Genomic DNA, 18262 nt, shown 5'->3' on the forward strand with positions numbered 1-18262 from the left:
TTTAAAAAATGAAAGAAGAAAATCAAATTGCCTATATCAAAAATAAAAAGAGTGAATTTTCTACCAATGAAGAAGAAATTAGAGTAATAATTAGGAGCTATTTTGCCCAACTGTATCCAAATAAATCTGATAATCTAAGTGAAATAGATGAATACTTACAAAAATATAAATTTACCCAATTAACAGAGGAGAAAATATATTGCTAAATAGTGCCATTTTTTAAAAAAAGAAATTGAACAAGGTATTAATCTATTCCCTAAGAAAAAATCTCCAGGAACAGGGAATTCTATTAAACATTTAAAAAACAATTAATTCCAATACTATCCAAACTATTTGGGAAAATGGGGAAAGAAGGAGTCCTACTAAATTACTTTTATGACACAGATATGGTTCTAGCACCTAAACTAGGTTAGGGTCAAAACAGAGGAAGAAAATGATAGACCATATTCCCTAATGAATATTGAGGCAACAATCGTAAACTAAATATTAGCAAAGAGATTACAGCAAGCTATCCCCAGGAAAATACACCATGACCAAGTAGGATTTATAGAAATGCAAGGCTGATTTAATATTAGGAAAACCAATATCATACTTGACTATATCAATATCCAAATTAACAGAAACCATATGATTGTCTTCAAAAATGCAGAAAAATCATTTGACAAATCCAACTATTCCTATTAAAATTCCTATTAATTTTACACTAATTACTATTAAATCCCTATTTCCTATTCCTATTAATTTCCTATTAAAACACTAAAGAATATAGGAATACATGGAGTTTTCCTTAAAATGATCAGTAGCATTTATTTAAAACCATCAGCAAGCATCATATGTCATGGGAATAAATTAGACGCATTCCAAATTTGAACAGGAGTGAAACAAGCTTGCCCTTGTTTCTATCACCATTATTTTTCAATATTGTATTCGAAATCTTAGTTTTAGCACTAAAAGAAGAAAAAGAAATTAAAGGAATTAGAGTAGGTAAAAATCAAATGATCACTCTTTGAAGTTGATATGATGGTATAACTTAAAGAATTCGACAATCAACTATAAAACTATGAGAAATATTTCACAACTATAGCAAAGTTACAGGATGCAAAATATATTCACATAAATCATCAGCACTTCTTTGTTACTAACAAAGTCCAACACCAAGAGACAAAAAGAGAAATACCATTTAAAATATCTGTAGACAATATAAAACATTTGGGAGTCTATTTGCTAAGGCAAAGTCAGCAAGCTATATGAACACAATTACAAAACATTTTCCATACAACTAAAGACAGATCTAATCAATTGGAAGAATATTAAATTCTCATGGGAAAATCAAGATAATATAACAAAAATGACAATTCTACCTAACTTCATCTACTTATTCCATGTCATACCAATCAAATTGTCAAGAAATTATTTTAAAAAGCCAGAAAAAATAAAAATTATACAGGGCCACAGATAGTGGGGGAACTCTGGGTGAAGTATAAGACTTTTTAGTCCAGGGGGAACCTGCTAACAATTTCTGGTTCAGCTCGCCATCTCTCCTAAGTGTTCTTGGCCTTGCTGAGAAGTCAGGGGCTCTGAAAACGTGTTGTGATTGAAGCAGAGTGACGCCAGGTGGCAAAGAGTGATACCAGGTGGCAATCTAAATACAATAGCAAGTTGTTTATGTGGTCCCACATGCACAGTATATACTTAGCACATTCACAGTGTTGTTTTGGCTACATAAGGGTATTAGGGTATATAAGGGTGAAACAATTTGGAATAAATGAGTCCATATTTTAACCATCCTCTGGAGTCTCACCTTATCACTCCTACACTAAGACAGAATGGTTTTTTCACCCCAGCTGGGAACTCTAGAAAGCATAATACATTTTGTCAACCCAACTTGGGGGCTTTAGAAAGCAAAACACAACAAATAACAAAGCTCATCTGGAAAAATGGTCAAGAATTTCAAGGGAATTAATGAAAAAAATGCAAATAAAGATGGCCTAGGTGTACCAGATCTAAAGCTATATTATAAAGCAGTGGTTATTAAAACCATTTGGTACTAAGAAATAGTCAATTAGTGGAATAGGTTAGTTTCACAAGACACAATAGTCAATAACTATAGCAATCTAATGTTTGACAAAATAAAAGATCCAGCTTTTGTGATAAGAACTCACTATTTGACAAAAACTGCTGGGAAAACTGGAAATTATTATGGCAGAAACAAGGCATTAATCCTGGTTGCAATGGGAGAATCACCCACTCAATCACACTACCTCCTTGATGAAGAACTGCTGTGGATACCTCTGTTAGCAAAAACTGATATTTCCAAGAGTTTCTGAGTAACTCTTTCAACCACATTAAAGAAAGCCAGTTCAACTTCTCTCAAAGCCTCTTAAGTTACTTTTGTAAGTTGGTGTAGTGAGTTTAAAGTACTGTTTCCTCGTAAAATGTCATATAATAGTTGCATTTAATAGGTAGTTAAGTCTAACACTGAATGCATCCAATGGATATCTCTTATCAATTTTTGAAAGTCATTTAAGGTTTTCAACTTTTCTGTTCTTAAAAGAAAGTTTTTGTATTGTAAACACCTTAGATATGCTTTATATCCTAAATATTGAAAAGGAGCATGCCTTTGAATTTTTTTCTGGAATGTTTCTATGGTCTTTTGTAGACATACTTCTATCATTAGCTCCTCAAGTACACACCCCAAGATATCATCCATATAATGTAATAACATTAGTTTTGGAAATGCTTTACGTACTGAAGTAAGAGCATCAGCCACATACTTTTGACACATAGAAGGGCTATTTTTCATTCACTGTGGCAAAACTGTCCATTCAAATCTTTTATAAGGCTCAGCTAAATTAACATTGGGCACTGAAATCTTTTCTTATCCTCCTTATCCTAATGTCTATAACTCAAACAGGCCATTCCCTAGAGTTCCCATAGCTCCCATCTGTTCACTTACTTTTCTCAAATCAGTCAATATCCACCATTTTCCAGATTTCTTTTTTATAGCAAATTCAGGGGAATTCCAAAGATTTAGAGATAATATTATAATAATATATAATTATATATATATATATATATATATATGTATGTATATATATATATATATATATATATATATATATATATACACATATAATATTCCTGGATTCTGTTGTTGGGAATCAAAATCTGATAAATATCACCAAATTATAATTCAGGAGTGTGTATCAGTAAACTTGATGCTACTACTTCTCCTGGGTGATAGATCACACATTGTTTACCTATATTAGTGATTGGATATTAGCTATGCATTCCCCAGTTTCCCACATCAGTGTATGGATGGACACTGTTTTGTAATCACTCTCAGGAGGTGAAATGGTTGAGCCTAATATATCTGGAGGCAAAGGATCTATAGGCTGGACAGGGACAGATTTCACCTCTCCAGGGGATATCTCAGTAGTGCCAGCAGCATACAGATGTATTCTCTCTAATTGCAAGCCCTTTCCCCCATCAGATTGCTTCTTGGTTGATTGATGACATTGGAGTACTTAACTTTTAAAGACTCTCTGGGTGTAACATCATTGCCATCATGCCCCCCAAATGTTTTTTTGGCCTGGGGCCCTGGAGCTGAACCCCACTTCCACTGTTCCTGAGTCAACTTATATTCTGATGCCCAGTGGAAACCCTTATTGCATTTTGGACATGGGGTTTTGGGTCTTGTTCTCCCACCCTGTTTTTTCACTTTATCTTTTTTTCCAACATTAAGTTTTCAGATGCCCTGCTTTACCACACTGAAAGCACTAACGAGTTTCTTTGGAAGTTCCTTCCCAAAAGGGATCCTGTCTTCCCATGTTCAGATTTTGAAAATCCTGTATCATATTCTGAGCATTGCACTCTCCTATATTTAAGAGCCCAGTGATCTGCTTCTGAGTTACCAAGAATCCTTGCTTCTCTATTAACCTAACTATGCATGCTACATGCTCCCTTTGGGGTTGGGGAGGCTCTTTTCTTAGTATTTGCCCTGTTTCAGCCCTTACCAAATTTTCCCGCTTCTCTATTTTTGTACTCACTCTATTTCCCGATCATGGAAACCTCTCCACTGAGCTTACAATTGTGTCAGTCGAGCTGCTGAGTACAAGGCCTCATGTCCAGAGCTTCACATGTAGGGCCCGACATTTAGTGCCTCACATTGGGTGCCAAAATGCAAGGACCTACTGGAGGTCCCTGTTCGAGTACCAAAATGTAATGTCTGGACTAGCTCTCTGGAGCATCTCAGGACCAGCCTTGATCTTAGTGAAGGAGGCAGGAGAGACACCAGTAGAATGGTCAAGGATGAAGTCTCTCATTTCCAGTCTTCTCATCCCTTAAATACCTCAGTATGATTATATCATTACAACATACTAAGTATCTGCGAACTAGAGAACCATTATCTCATCAATCACACTGAGTAAGTGCTAACTATAAGCACCCTTCTTCAAGTAGAACACAGGTGGTCATGCCCTCCTTGATTTCTCAGGAAGGGAGGTGGGCACCAAAGGGAAATGGGAAGCCAAACCATATATTGTTAGCAGGTTTCCTCTAAGTAAAAGGGTTTTATACCTTACCCAGAGTTCCCCAACTACCTTTTGCCCTCTAAAATGTCTCTCCAGACCTCTCTGAAATTATCCTCCTTATTTTTTTTTTACAGAACAATAACATTCCATAATATTCATATACCATAACTTATTCAGTCATTCTCCAATTGATGGGCATCCACTCAGTTTCTAGTTTCTTGGGACTACAAAAAGGGCTGCCACAAACATTTTTGCACATATGGGTCCCTTTCCTTCCTTTAAGATCTCTTTGGGATATAATCCCAGTAGAAACACTGTTGGATTAAAGGGTATGCACAGTTTGATAACTTTTTCAGCATAATTCCAAACTACTCTCCAGAATGGTTGGATCCAGTCACAGTTCCACCAACAAAGTATCAGTGTCCCAGTTTTCCCACATCCCCTCCAACATTCCTCTTTATCTTTTCCTGCCATCTTAGCCAATCTGAGAAGTATGTTGTGGTATCTCAGAGTTTAGACTTTTATATCTTTCTCTTACCACCTACATTTTTCATATTGTTACCTGACCTCTACATGTTTCACAATCTCTTTATTGCCGTTTTAGAGCCTTCGTCCTATCCCTTTCTCTTCTCAGTAGTCCCAAAGATGCCTCTCTCTCTCTCTCTCTTTCTTTCTCTCTCTCTTTCTCTTTCTTTCTCTCTCTCTCTCTCTCTCTCTCTCTCTCCCCTCTCTCTCTCTCTCTCTCTCTCTCTCTCTCTCTCTCTCTCTCTGAATAGCCAGCTCTACATCATGGAGATTAGAGTGGAGCACTACATCCATTCCTCCCTCCTCTTCTTCCTCTACTGTACATCCATTATTGAAGCCAGAGACACTAGAGTATCATTTTCCAGGGTAGGATAATCATACTCATTATAATTGAGAGAAAGCAAGGAAGAAAATATGAAACAATCAATCTGCCTTCCCCTCACAAATATTTACCTAGCCATACATATACAAACACATACACACACACACACACACACACACACTCAATACCACATTTATATCCTCTTAAAAGCATTCTCATATGAAGTGAGATGGATAATAATAATCTTCAGTGCTGGTGCATCTGTAGGGCTTTCTTACAATTAGCAGTTTTTTTTTTTTCATTTTTCTCCTCTAAAGGACAGACTGAAACTATTAGAAATACTTCATTCTCTATTGCTTTCCTATTCATTTAATCTGTAGCCTTAGCTGTTGCTCTTCTGTCTTCACAATAAACAGGGTCAGAGTATTTGATTTTCTAAATTTAAGAAATGATTTCTCAGAAATCACAGTGATGATGATGTGATGATGGTATATTTAGAGAACCTTAGAGAATCAACTAAAAAACTAGAAACAACTCACAACTTTAGCAAATTTGCAGGATACAAAATATATCTACATACATCATCAGCATTTTTAGATGTTACAACAAAATCCAGTAGCAAGAGATATAAAAAATTCCATTCAAAATAATTGTCGATAGTATAAAATATTTGGGAATCTATCTGCCAAGCGAAAGTCAGGAGCATATGAACACAACTACAAAAGACTTTATATACAAATAAAGGCAGATCTAATCAGTTGGAAAAATATTAAGTGTTCAGGAATAGTATGAGCGAATATAATAAAAATGACAATACTACCTAAATTAATTTATGTATTTAGTGCTATACCAATTAAGCTCCCAATAAATTATTTTACAAAACTAGAAAAAATAATAACAAAGTTCATTTGGAAGAACAAAGGGTTAAGAATTTCAAGGTAATCAATGGGAAAAAATGCCAATGAAGGTGACCTGGCTGTGACAGACCTAAAACTATATTATAAAGCAGCAGTCATCAAAAGCATTTGGTACAGGCTCAGAAATAGAGTTGTTGAGCGGTGGAATAGGTTAGAATCACAGAACAAAATAGTCAATAACTATAGCAATCTAGTGTTTGACAAACCCAAAGACCACAGCTTTTGAGATAAGAACTCACTATTTGACTGTGGGAACTGAATGTTGATCACAACATAAATTTCTCACTCTTTTTTGTTATTGTTTGCTTGCATTTTGTTTTCTTACTCATTTACTTTCCTTTTTGATCTGCAGTCTATTAAATTTTTATCTTTTTACAATGCCTCTACATACAATAGGCTGTTAATGTTTACTATGTTATATTATATCATGCAATATCACATCAAATCATTTTGCATGTTATCTATGGCAATTAATTAACTAAATATTGGAGAAGATACAAAGATTAACTAGCAAATATACTTTCAAAGAACATATGATAATGTGATGTAATCTTTTTTTCTTTCATTGTGCAGTTTAAACTGAACTTTTAATAAAGTAACTCAGAATATAAATATACTGTCAACTATATATAATGCAAGACAAGATAGATTATACAAACAGACTAGTTAAGGGATCAGCATCAAAATAAGTAGGGATGAGTTATATTGGACAGTAATTAAAGGGTCTCTTCCAAAAAGGAGAAAATAAACCAAATAAATTTTAGATGCTTTGGAACTCCTACAATTTAATGTTTAATGCTCAATATTTTCATTATCGTAATGAAAGACTGGATCTCTACTGGCCATTACTGGTCCCCACTACTCTTGTAGTAAAATGCTTTTTATGATTTTACCCATGTTGTAGAAACCATCTTAGAATTACTCAGACCAATTCCATGTTTCACACAGGTGAAGTTTTAAATGTTAAAATTGAACATAATATTTCACCATTGTTTATATTCATAATAAATTTATATGGCTAGAAATTGGAATCATTGACCTGTATCTAAGCCATTTATTTTTTTTTGCTTTGATAGCTATTCAGTTATGATAGCTAGTATTCTTCCTCCAGACTCTCAATATATCATAATGCATCTGCTTCCAAAATATTCTTTATAAAGTTTTCTTCTTTCTTTATCTTACAATATATTTACTGAAAAGAGATACCCATTTCCAATAATCACATTTTCAAGAATAGAATCTTTCCTGGGGCAGTAGCTTGAGTTAGAGTTCTCTTCTTATACAATTCTATTTTTTCTTATATTTTCAGAAACTAGTGTTTATTAGTATAGTGATTGGCAAAAACTCAAACACTCCCATCAATATTTTTTACCTTTACTTCTTGACCCTCACACCCCAGAATTTAATACATTTGAGCAATGTGAAGCATCAGCTTAATTCTTGCTTTTTGCTTTATTTGCATTTCCTCTAAATATCTAGGCAACTCACAAAACAATCATATTAACTCCAAAAATTATAGTCATTTAGGTAACTATGAAGCATATTCCTTCACTGTGAAAAAGAAATATGAAAATCACATTTCAATCATGTCCCCTAAGTAGTTCAATGGTACTTTCTCTTTAAAAAAAAGTATTAGAAACTTGTAAATGTCTCCATGGGAATGATATTGCTAGCTATGCTTCTGTTAAAGTAGAAAGAACTGGGCATCTATTATGTGCTATTCCCACCAATATCACATAGACATTTGCTAGTTACTGAGGTGGAAACTTGTCAAGTCATCCATCAAGCTCAAAATAGTGCCTGTGATATGCAAGGGAAGGTTGTGGTTGCCAAATGATATGGAGGCTGTCAGTCACTGCTATCCCATCCTCTGCCAATTTTTCTTCCAGCTCTCTCTCCATTTTAACATGTTATTTCTTTGTAATAAATCGGGGTACTATTTTGTTCAAGTAAAGAACCTGCCTCCAAGTCATCTGTAAACCAGCTCATACCCTAAAATATTTAATTATGTTGATAGGACTCTGAAGGAAATTGGTCCAAGTTCTCCTCCTTATGTTTCTCTTGAGCAATCTTAGTTAATTGATTCCAGATGAATTGCATGTTTGTACCCAAAATATGAAATTCTACCATCCTATTGGGGATACTATTGGGATACCAGTATGATATGTGTAATTTCTTTATATTTTATATTCAGGAATTAAATTTTAGTCATTTGTCAGGTTTGCATTACTATCTTAGCCTCTTTTCTTTGGATAAACTAGGGCAAATTTTATAGAACCTGTTAATAGTTTGATAGTGTCTCGCCATTGCTAATCTTCCATACAATTCCCCTCACTCTCCACTACTACTGCCTCTCACCATGCTAATGACATTTTACAGAATGCAAATAATGATATAGGAGGAGGAGATTTTGGTCAATGGTAACTAATCTGTTAGAACCCTAATAAACCCAAGGGAATCATCTGTACCAGGAGCTCTTAACCAAACATATGTGAAATTTAAAAAATATTTTATTAACTGTTGTTGTTCAGTCATTTCAGTCATATCCAACTCTTTATCAGATCCAGCATTCTACCTATTCTGCCACATATTTATCTTTTTGATAACATTTCACTTTATTTGATTTCCCCTGTAATTCTGAATATTTGATTTTGTATATTTAAAAACATTATTCTGAGGAATCTATAGGCTCCATCTGACTACTAAAGGAGTCCAGGGCATAAAGAAGATTAAGTGTTCACTGTGTGACAGGCACTATGCTAGCTACTAAAGATACAAAGACAAAAAAAATGAAACAATCTTCAGTTTAATGTCACTTTCATTTATGTAATACATGAACGATAAAGACAAGGTTGGATTCACTTTTGCTCCTGCATCTTTTCATTGTCTAGCTGAGTAATTGGCATGTAGTAGGCATTTTAATAAATTCTCATTGATTGATAAGCAATTTGTTGGCCTATTCTCAATAATCAGTGATTGTGGGTATTAATGGTGGAAAACATTTATATTAATATTTTTCTTGAAAAATTAATGGATTTATAAATATGGATTCTTAAATCTGCTTCCTCATCTTCATGTCATTTCATTTTTAGGAAGTATGTATTAACTAGTTACTGGTACCCAGTCCAGTGACAGTACAAGAAACAACTCAAAATTGTCACCCATAAATTGTATCATTTCTAATATCTCACTTTCAGATTTTTATTGGTACCTATTCTGCCTGAATAATTTGTTTACAGACCCTAGATATGTGTTTATCTTAGCCCATCATGAGTTAAAGTAAATAGTTCAAAAATCCTTCTGCCCTGGGAAAGATGAAATATTTCATTACCATCGTGACCCATTTACCTGTAGTTTGCAAAGAACTCTCTAGATGACTTATATCAGATATTATAGATACAGTATATCTACAATATCTAACAATGTCCATAACAAAGGGATACGCATCTTTTGGTAAATGGCTGAACAAATTGTAGTATATGGTTATGATGAAATAGTATTGTGCTATAAAGAAATGACAAGTAAAATGATTTTAGAAAATCTTCAAAAGACTTACATGGACTGATGAATAGAAGTGAACAAAACCAGGAGAACATTGTACACAGAAACATCAATGTTATTCAATGATCACAGGTATCTGATCTGAAAGAAAACTCAAAGGTCATCCAATTTAAACTATCCTTAAAGGAGAATCTGTTCTTTAGCATTCCTAATACACGGTCATATAGTTTGATAAGGAAAGGGGAATAAGCATTGATAATACAATCTCTTCTGAATCAGACCAAATGCTTTACAAATATCATCCCATTTAATCTCACAACTCTGTGCAGTTGAGGAAATTGAGGAAAAAATGTTAAGTGATGTGCCTTGGGTTAGATATCAGAGACCAAATTTGAATTTATCTTTCTGACTCCAAAATTCTATTCACTGCAACATCTAGCAACCTCTTTCCTTGTAAGAATACAATTAGGAAGACATCACTATTTCCCAAAGCAATACCTTCTACTTTTAGATAATTCTAAAGATTTGTTTTTGTTTACATTAAACTTATATATGTCACTTTGAAGTTTCTATGTATTTCTCCTAATTCTGTCGTCTGGGGCAAGCAGCACCTTCTTATCCCATTTCCATGTAACTCTCTTTCACAAAAAGATAACTCTCATGATACTTCCTAAGTTTCTTCTGTAGACTAAACTTGTCTTTTTCTTCTGATCAGTACTTGTGTTATATGGACTTCATATCTTTTGTCATTCTGATGGCACTACTCTGGTACTCATCCTGCTACCCAGCTTATTAATGCCTTTTCTACAGTTCTGTAATATTGCATTGGCTTTGATGTTATGTCATACTTATAGTTCATATTGCACATGCAATAGGAACTGAGTGCTGACTGGACTAGATTGTCAACTGTAAATTTGACAAGCCTAAAATTGATTTAATCCAAACATGTATCACATTATTACTGCATGTAAAGCAGTACTACAGAACCCAGGACAAATCTTTAAGGCACTTTACCAAGCATTTTCCTCTAAGTTGACTGATTCTTTGAATCCAGTTTTATAGTTATTGTTACTTTGTTGTTTTTTGTTTGTTTTTTTTGTTTTTTTGTTTTGTTTTGTTTTTTGAGATTGGATCACACTATCTCACACAGAGTAAAAGTGCAGTAGTAACTTACAAGCCTGATACCATAACTGATTTTCATGGAAGTTTGATTTATCATGTTCCCCCTTCAACCTGGAGTGGTTCACACCTCTTTCAGTAGCCTGTTGGCTCCTCACTTTCAGGAAATTACCATTTTTGTATCTGACTTAGCACAGATAAACCCAAATAACTCTATCCTTGATGCAACTCATAACTGAGGGATGTTAGAGATTCACCAGTCTTAGCTTCCACTAGAATCAGAGATTATAAATATGTACTGTCATTCTTGTCTTTGAACTAGTCTTTCAACTAGTTCCAAATCTACCTAACTATACCACCCTCTAATCTTTTTTTCTCTCCATCATTTATAAAGAATTTTTGATGAAAGTTACTCTAGATCAAAATCTCAAAGTTCAAAAGCTTTGACATAATTATGTCCATAACATTTCCTGATCTAGCACTCTAATAATGAAAAAAAAAGCAAATAAACTTACTCTGTCTTGATACATTTTTGGTATTTCTAGCTTTTAGTGTTTTCCATTTTCCATGTCCAAATTGTTACTCTAATAACTTCATCTGAGTTTTGCAAGGAATTGAAGTCAACTTCACTGGCCTATAGGTTAGAGATATCTTATATTTTAAATCAAGATACATTTGTCTATTTTGATACAATTTTCCTCTCCTTAAAAAAGTCACTAACAATGACTGATTTATCATAACCCCCAGATTTGTTTGTGTTTTTTCTTCCTGTATTCTAGTATGCAAGTTGTCTGGCTTGAGTGACTTGAACTCGTTGAGGACATAATCAGTTCCAATTTCCTATTAATTACATTTGTAAATACTGCTTTCACTGTATCATCTTTTATCATCATTGCATCTATCCCATGTCAACTCTATTTTTTCTTTCAATGTTTCCTGATTCCCAAAAACTTATAAGTGGAATTATTTGTTGCCTTTCAAATTCATTTCAACTCAATTGATTCTTAACTGTAGGACACTTACTATTTTTATAAAACTGTACTTCTTTTAAAAAAACATATTCAATCACATAAGCTTGCTTCCATTTTTAAAAATATAAGTTTCCCAATGTACCCACTTCATCTTTACTTTCCACCTCATTATGATGGTGAAAGTTTGTTGTTTCAGAATTTCTCAAGAATGATAGCAAGCCAAAATTCTCCAACTTAATTCAAGAACAATTTATTAGAAACCTGTTGTGCACTCAACATTGATGTTACAAACAATTTGCATTCTACTAAGGGAAAAAAGACAATGCGTACACAATAAAGATACAAAATAATATCAGAAAGAGAATTCTAACAAACTTGAAAGATTAGTAAAGGCCCCTATAAGAGGGAGCAAAAGAGAATTTATGGACCCTAAGAAATGGAAGAGAGTAGGATATTCATTCTATTCATGCAGGATAGCCTATTCAAGAGTATAAAGAAAGTTCTGTCATACAGGAAAGACAGCAAGTTAGCCAGTTAAGCCAGAGCATAGAATGTGTAAGGAGAAGCAGTATGTAATGAATTTAGAAAAATACATGGGAACTAAATTCATGGCCCCCTGAAATTTAGTCATTGGACCTGTAGAGGTTCTGTGTACCCCTTGCTAACAACCACTGAGTAAGAGTATTCTTGATTTGAGAAGCCTTAATTATCCATGCTTTTTCCAATAGATATCAATGCAATTTGAAGAGAAAAACAAAATCATTTTAGAGCAACTCTTTAAAGAAAACCCATTCTGTTCTTATCTAGTGGCTCAGGTTGCAATATGGTTAAGGATTTGTGAAGCATGCTTAGAAAAAAGATGACAGCAGGAAGACACCTTTGTTTTAAGTGGGGTGCATGGCATGCTTTAAAAAATAGAGTGCTATTTGTGCTGCTATATGTAACAATCTAGCTTCCAGTGAAAACAGTGGGAAGAAAAAAATTGTCTGACAGTGGTTGCTATGGCAGCAATGTAAAGTGCAAAGAGGAGTGCAGAATCTGAATTCTGCAACCAGGTAATGAATTTAGCATCTACAGGAACAGAAATGGATTTCCTGTCATAGCCTGTAAATCAAGCACAGGAAATGAACATACTGTAGATATTTTGGTATGTTTAAAATCCATTGAGATGCACATGAGGGATAGAGAGGATGCATCATATTACCCCAAGGGCCTTGTCCTTTTCCATCAGCCTGCTTTCATCCAAATGAGGAAGGACAGAGAAAGAGCTACCACTAAGAACCTAGCAATCTGCAATAGCCAGTGGGGGGTGGGGGGTGAAACTCCCAGAGGGATAATGATGTAACCAGTTGCTTATCTTCCTGGTCCTTTCTGGTGTTTTTGCCAACTGAGCACCTTCATCACCATTTTTCACCTTCTTTTAGCCTATCTGAACACCAAATGACTTAGATTCTCATAATAACCTCCTTAAGAACATAAATTTAGAGATAAAAAAGACCTCTGAGATCACCCAGGTAAACTCTAATTTTACAGATAAGAAAACTGAAGCTAAGAGGTTGAGTGATTTGACAAGGCTCATACAACCAGTAAGGGTCAAAGGACTGAAGTCAGATCTTTTATGCTCTAACCTCAACATTCTATCTACTGTCATCTTTCTTCTTACTCACCTCTACCTCATCTCTTCATCTCTGTTAACTATATGTGGGACTTTTAAGTTGGTATCCCAGATCAACTATTCTGTTATTTTCCTTTCTCATTAAATTATTGGCTAATTAATTCCATCAGTGGACCCATGAAGACAGCATTGAAACAAAGAATAATCCATCATATTCCAAAGAATAATTTGGCCACCTAAGTGACTCAGTAAACAAAGTACCAGAAATGGAGTTAAGAAAACTCATCTTCATAAGTTGAAATCTGTTCCCAGACACTTAGTAATTGTGAGACCTTGGGTAAGTTGTTTAATCTTGTTTGTTTCAGTTTCTTTATTTATAAAATGAGCTGGTGAAGAAAACAGAAAATTATTCCAATACTTTTGTCAAGAAAACCTCAAATGGCGTCACAAAGAGTTGGTCATGTCTAAAATGACTGTACAACAACAACAAAGCAGAAACAGAATGAAAAGAGATGGAAGGGAAATTGTAATTGTTTCACTCATTCCAACTTAACTTTCCCCACACAAACACACACCCACTCCTTGACAAGAGCACCATACTTTTGAACTCCAGGAGGGAGATTAGATGTTCATAGTGCTATACTAGATAAAATATGAGCTTTTACCATTTTATCATGTTTCATTTTATACTGGTATATATATATATACTACGATGGAGAAGCAATGTGGTTAAATAGAATGAAAACCTAGTAATCAACAAGGCCTAGATTCAAATTCTTCCTCAGAAACCTATTAGCTATATGACTATGGGTAATTTATCTAATTTTTCTGAGCCTCGATTGCTTCATCTATATTATAGGGGTCCTCAAACTATGGTCCAGGGGCCAGATGCAGCAGCTGAGGACAATTATCCCCCTCACCCAGGGCTATGAAGTTTCTTTATTTAAAGGCCCACAAAACAAAGTTTTTGTTTTTATTATAGTCTGGCCTTCCAACAGTCTGAGGGACAGTAACCTGGCCCCGTATTTTAAAAGTTTGAGGACCCCTCTATAACAAGGAGCTAATAATATTCCTAATACTTCTATCAAGCATTGTTGAGAAGTTCAAGTGAGAATATGTGTTCAAAGTATTTTAAAGAATTAAAACACTATATAAATGCTGATTATTATTGAATATTCACTAATATAAGGTTATAACTTTCTATGTGCACTGTTTCTGATCTCACTAAATCTTTTTCCTGAACATTCCAACCAAAAACGTGTTTACCCAGCCTCCATTTTTCTCCACTCATACTTTGATGTGTCTTTTGTGTCCCTGTCAATTGTCACATTTTAATCATTCTACTATCACATTGCCTTCTCAATCATTCACTATAGATGCTCAAACTTTCAATTAATACTCACTCCCAGATATTATCAAATGTACCTGCCATTGCTAACTCTCTCTTCACATTGTCACACCCAAAGCTCCTAGGTTATTTCCCAAACTACTAAAATGTTCACCATGTCTGAGACTTCTTTAAGATACTCCTAGATAGTGCCTTTCTTTTTCTATTGTAGAACTGCAAGTACTTGTGTTCCTTTGCAGATGACCCTACAAAAGCAGAAGAAAGAAGAAAATCTATATCCAATGAGGAACATCTGTATATGTCTTTCCCACTCCCAGTCCTATGGTATCACAGCTCCTGAGACCATTAACCTATTTTATATTGACTCCTTACTTTGTAGTTTGCAAACTGTTTAAACTGAAGCTAGTCATTTCATATTTTCAGCTTCATTTTCTTCAACCAGAGTAGAATACTAATGATAATTGGGAGATAACATAGGAGACCATTAGATTTGAGAAAAGAAGTCTTAAATGCAAATTCCAACTTCATCACATGTAACTTGAATGATGTTGGGCAAAATTTCTGTTGTTGTTCAGGCATGTTTGAACCTTCATTACCCCATAGCCAATACTGTCTATGGATTTTCTTGGCAAGGATACTAGAGTGGTTTGCCATTTTCTTCTCCAATGGACTCAGGCAAACAGAGATTAGTGAGTGATAAGATCAGGGTCACACAGCTAGTAGTGTCTGAGACAGGATTTAAAAATTAGGTTTTTCTGACTCTAGAACCTACATTCTATTCACTGAGCCAACTAGCTGCCTCCTAAGTAAATAGAAATCAAGTGACATACCAAACCTCACAAACCCAGTAAACAACTGAGGCAAGATTTGAATTCAGTTCTTCCTGACTCCAGGCCTAGTACTCTATCCACTGAGAAATTTAGCTACTTCATTCTAGAGGAATGTGTAAAGTGAGGAGAATTGACTAGGTGGCCTTTCAGGTCCTTCCAGATCTAAATCTATAATCCTACAATAGTCTTCTATTACACAGAAAACTTCCTGTGAACTACAAAGTACTAAATAAATGTGGAATTTTAATTATTGGGTATAGTTTAAGTGGCAAATTTTGGTTAATAATCCTGTCCTTTTTTATGCTTTGATTATAATCTTCCATACTGCCAATCAAATAACTATCTACATGATTTGAGGGGTTTGCATATTACCACAATATAAAGCATTCATTTTCATTAGGCTTTTGAGTGAGAATCTTAATGGAAACTAAAATGATCAGGGATGAATAAATGGGATGCATTTAATAAAGTTTTAATAATAATTAGATACTTCATTGCATCAAGTATCCATCACATGAGTGTGTCTTCTACTATTGAGGATTGCAGGATATCTAAACATCATTCTGTGTCATTATTTCCATATTTTTCTAGCAACCAGTAAACATTAATTAATCTCCTACTATATGACTGAAATTGGGCATATAATGACAAAAATGAATCAATACTTGCCCTCAGGAAGGTAGTGTTCTTAAAATCCTTTTTAGTCAGATCTATGCAAAGCACAAGCAGATAGGTGGTGAAGTGAATAGACTTCTAGCCCTATAGCCTTCATCTTTCTGAGTTCAAATAAGCCTCAGATACTTACTAGCTAGTTGACCTTGAGAAAATCATTTTATCCTGTTTGCTCAGTTTCCTTCTTTGGAAAATAACTGCAGAAGGAAAAATGGCAAACCCTGTAGGGTCTGAGGGAGATATGATTGGAAAAATGACTTAACAAAAACACACAAATCACTAGAAGTCTTCCTCTTGCTCCCTCTTTTCATATAACCATCTTTTTTGTATTTAGCTTTTTATTTACAAAAATATGTGTGGATAATTTTTCAACATTGACCCTTGCAAAACCTTGTGTTTCAACTTTTCCCCTCATTTCCTCCATACCCTCCCCTAAAGAGCAGGTAGACCAATACATGTTAAATATATTAAAGCATATATTAAATCCAATATATTTATACATATTTATGCAGTTATCTTGCTGCACAAGAAAAATCAGATCTAGAATGGGAGAAAAAAACCTGATAATGAAAAGAAAAATGCAAGCAAACAATAACAATTTGATTTTCCTCTTTCCTTTTTCTAATCAAATTTACCAGATTTATTTCCTTTCTTGCTTTTTTCATAAAACCAACTCTTAGTTTTATTTATTAATTCAATAGCTTTTTACTTTCAATTTTATTAACTTCTCCTTTTAATTTTAGAATTTCAAACTTAGTATTTGATTGAGGGTTTTAATTTGCTCTTTTTCTAAATTTTTAAGTTGCAAGCCCAATTAATTGATCTTCTCTTTCTCTATTTTATTCAAGTAAACCTCAAGAGATATAAAATTTCCTCTTATTACCACATTGACTGCATTCCACAAATTTTGGTGTGTTGTCTCATTGTTGTTATTCTCTTGGGTGTGGTGAAATTATTAATTGTGAGTATGATTTGCTGTTTCACCCATTAATTCTTTGGGATGAAATTATTTAGTTTCCAATTAATTCTTAGGATGAAATTATTTAGTTTCCAATTACTTTTTGGTCTATTTTCTCTAGCTTCTTGTTGAATGTAGTTTTTATTGCATCATGAACTGAAAAGAATGCATTTACTGTTTCTGCCTCTCTGCATTTAATTTCGAAGTCTTTATCTCCTAATATATGGTCAGTTTTTGTATAAGTTCCATGAACTGCTGAGAAGAAAGTATTCTCCTTTCTGTACCATTCAGTTTTCTCCAAAGAGCATACCTAACTTTTCTGATATTCTATTTATCTCTTTAATTTCTTTCTTATTTGTTTTGTGGTATGACTTATCTAGTTCTGAGATTGCAAGGTTGAAATCTCCCACTATTATAGTTTTGCTGTCTATTTCTTCTTGCAGTTCTCTTAAGTTCTCCTTTAGGAATTTAGATGCCATACCACTTGGTGCATATATGTTTAGTATCGATATTTCTTCATTATCTATGGGACCCTTTAGCAAGATATAGTGCCTCCTTATTTCTTTTAATTAGATCAATTTTTGCTTTTGCTTGATCTGAGATCAAGATGTCTACCCCCTCCTTTTTTGGCTTCACCTAAAGCATGGTAGATTCTGTTCCAGCCTTTTACCTTTATTCTGTATGTACCACCCTGCTTTAAATGTGTTTCATGTAAACAATATATTGTAGGATTCTGGCTTTTAATCCAGTCTGCTATCCAACTCCACCTTTTGGGAGAGTTCACCCCATTCACATTTATAGTTAAAACTACTAATTCTGTATTTGTTGCCATCTTATTATCTCCACATTATGCTTTTCTCTTTCCTTTCCCTTTTACCCCCCTCCCCAGTATTTAATTTTTGGGCACCACTTGCCTCAAGCAGCTTTCCCCCTTTAGAATTTCTCCCCCATA

The sequence above is a fragment of the Sarcophilus harrisii genome, chromosome 4, assembly GCF_902635505.1.
Source record: "Sarcophilus harrisii chromosome 4, mSarHar1.11, whole genome shotgun sequence".
In the NCBI taxonomy this organism is placed as follows: Eukaryota; Metazoa; Chordata; class Mammalia; order Dasyuromorphia; family Dasyuridae; genus Sarcophilus; species Sarcophilus harrisii.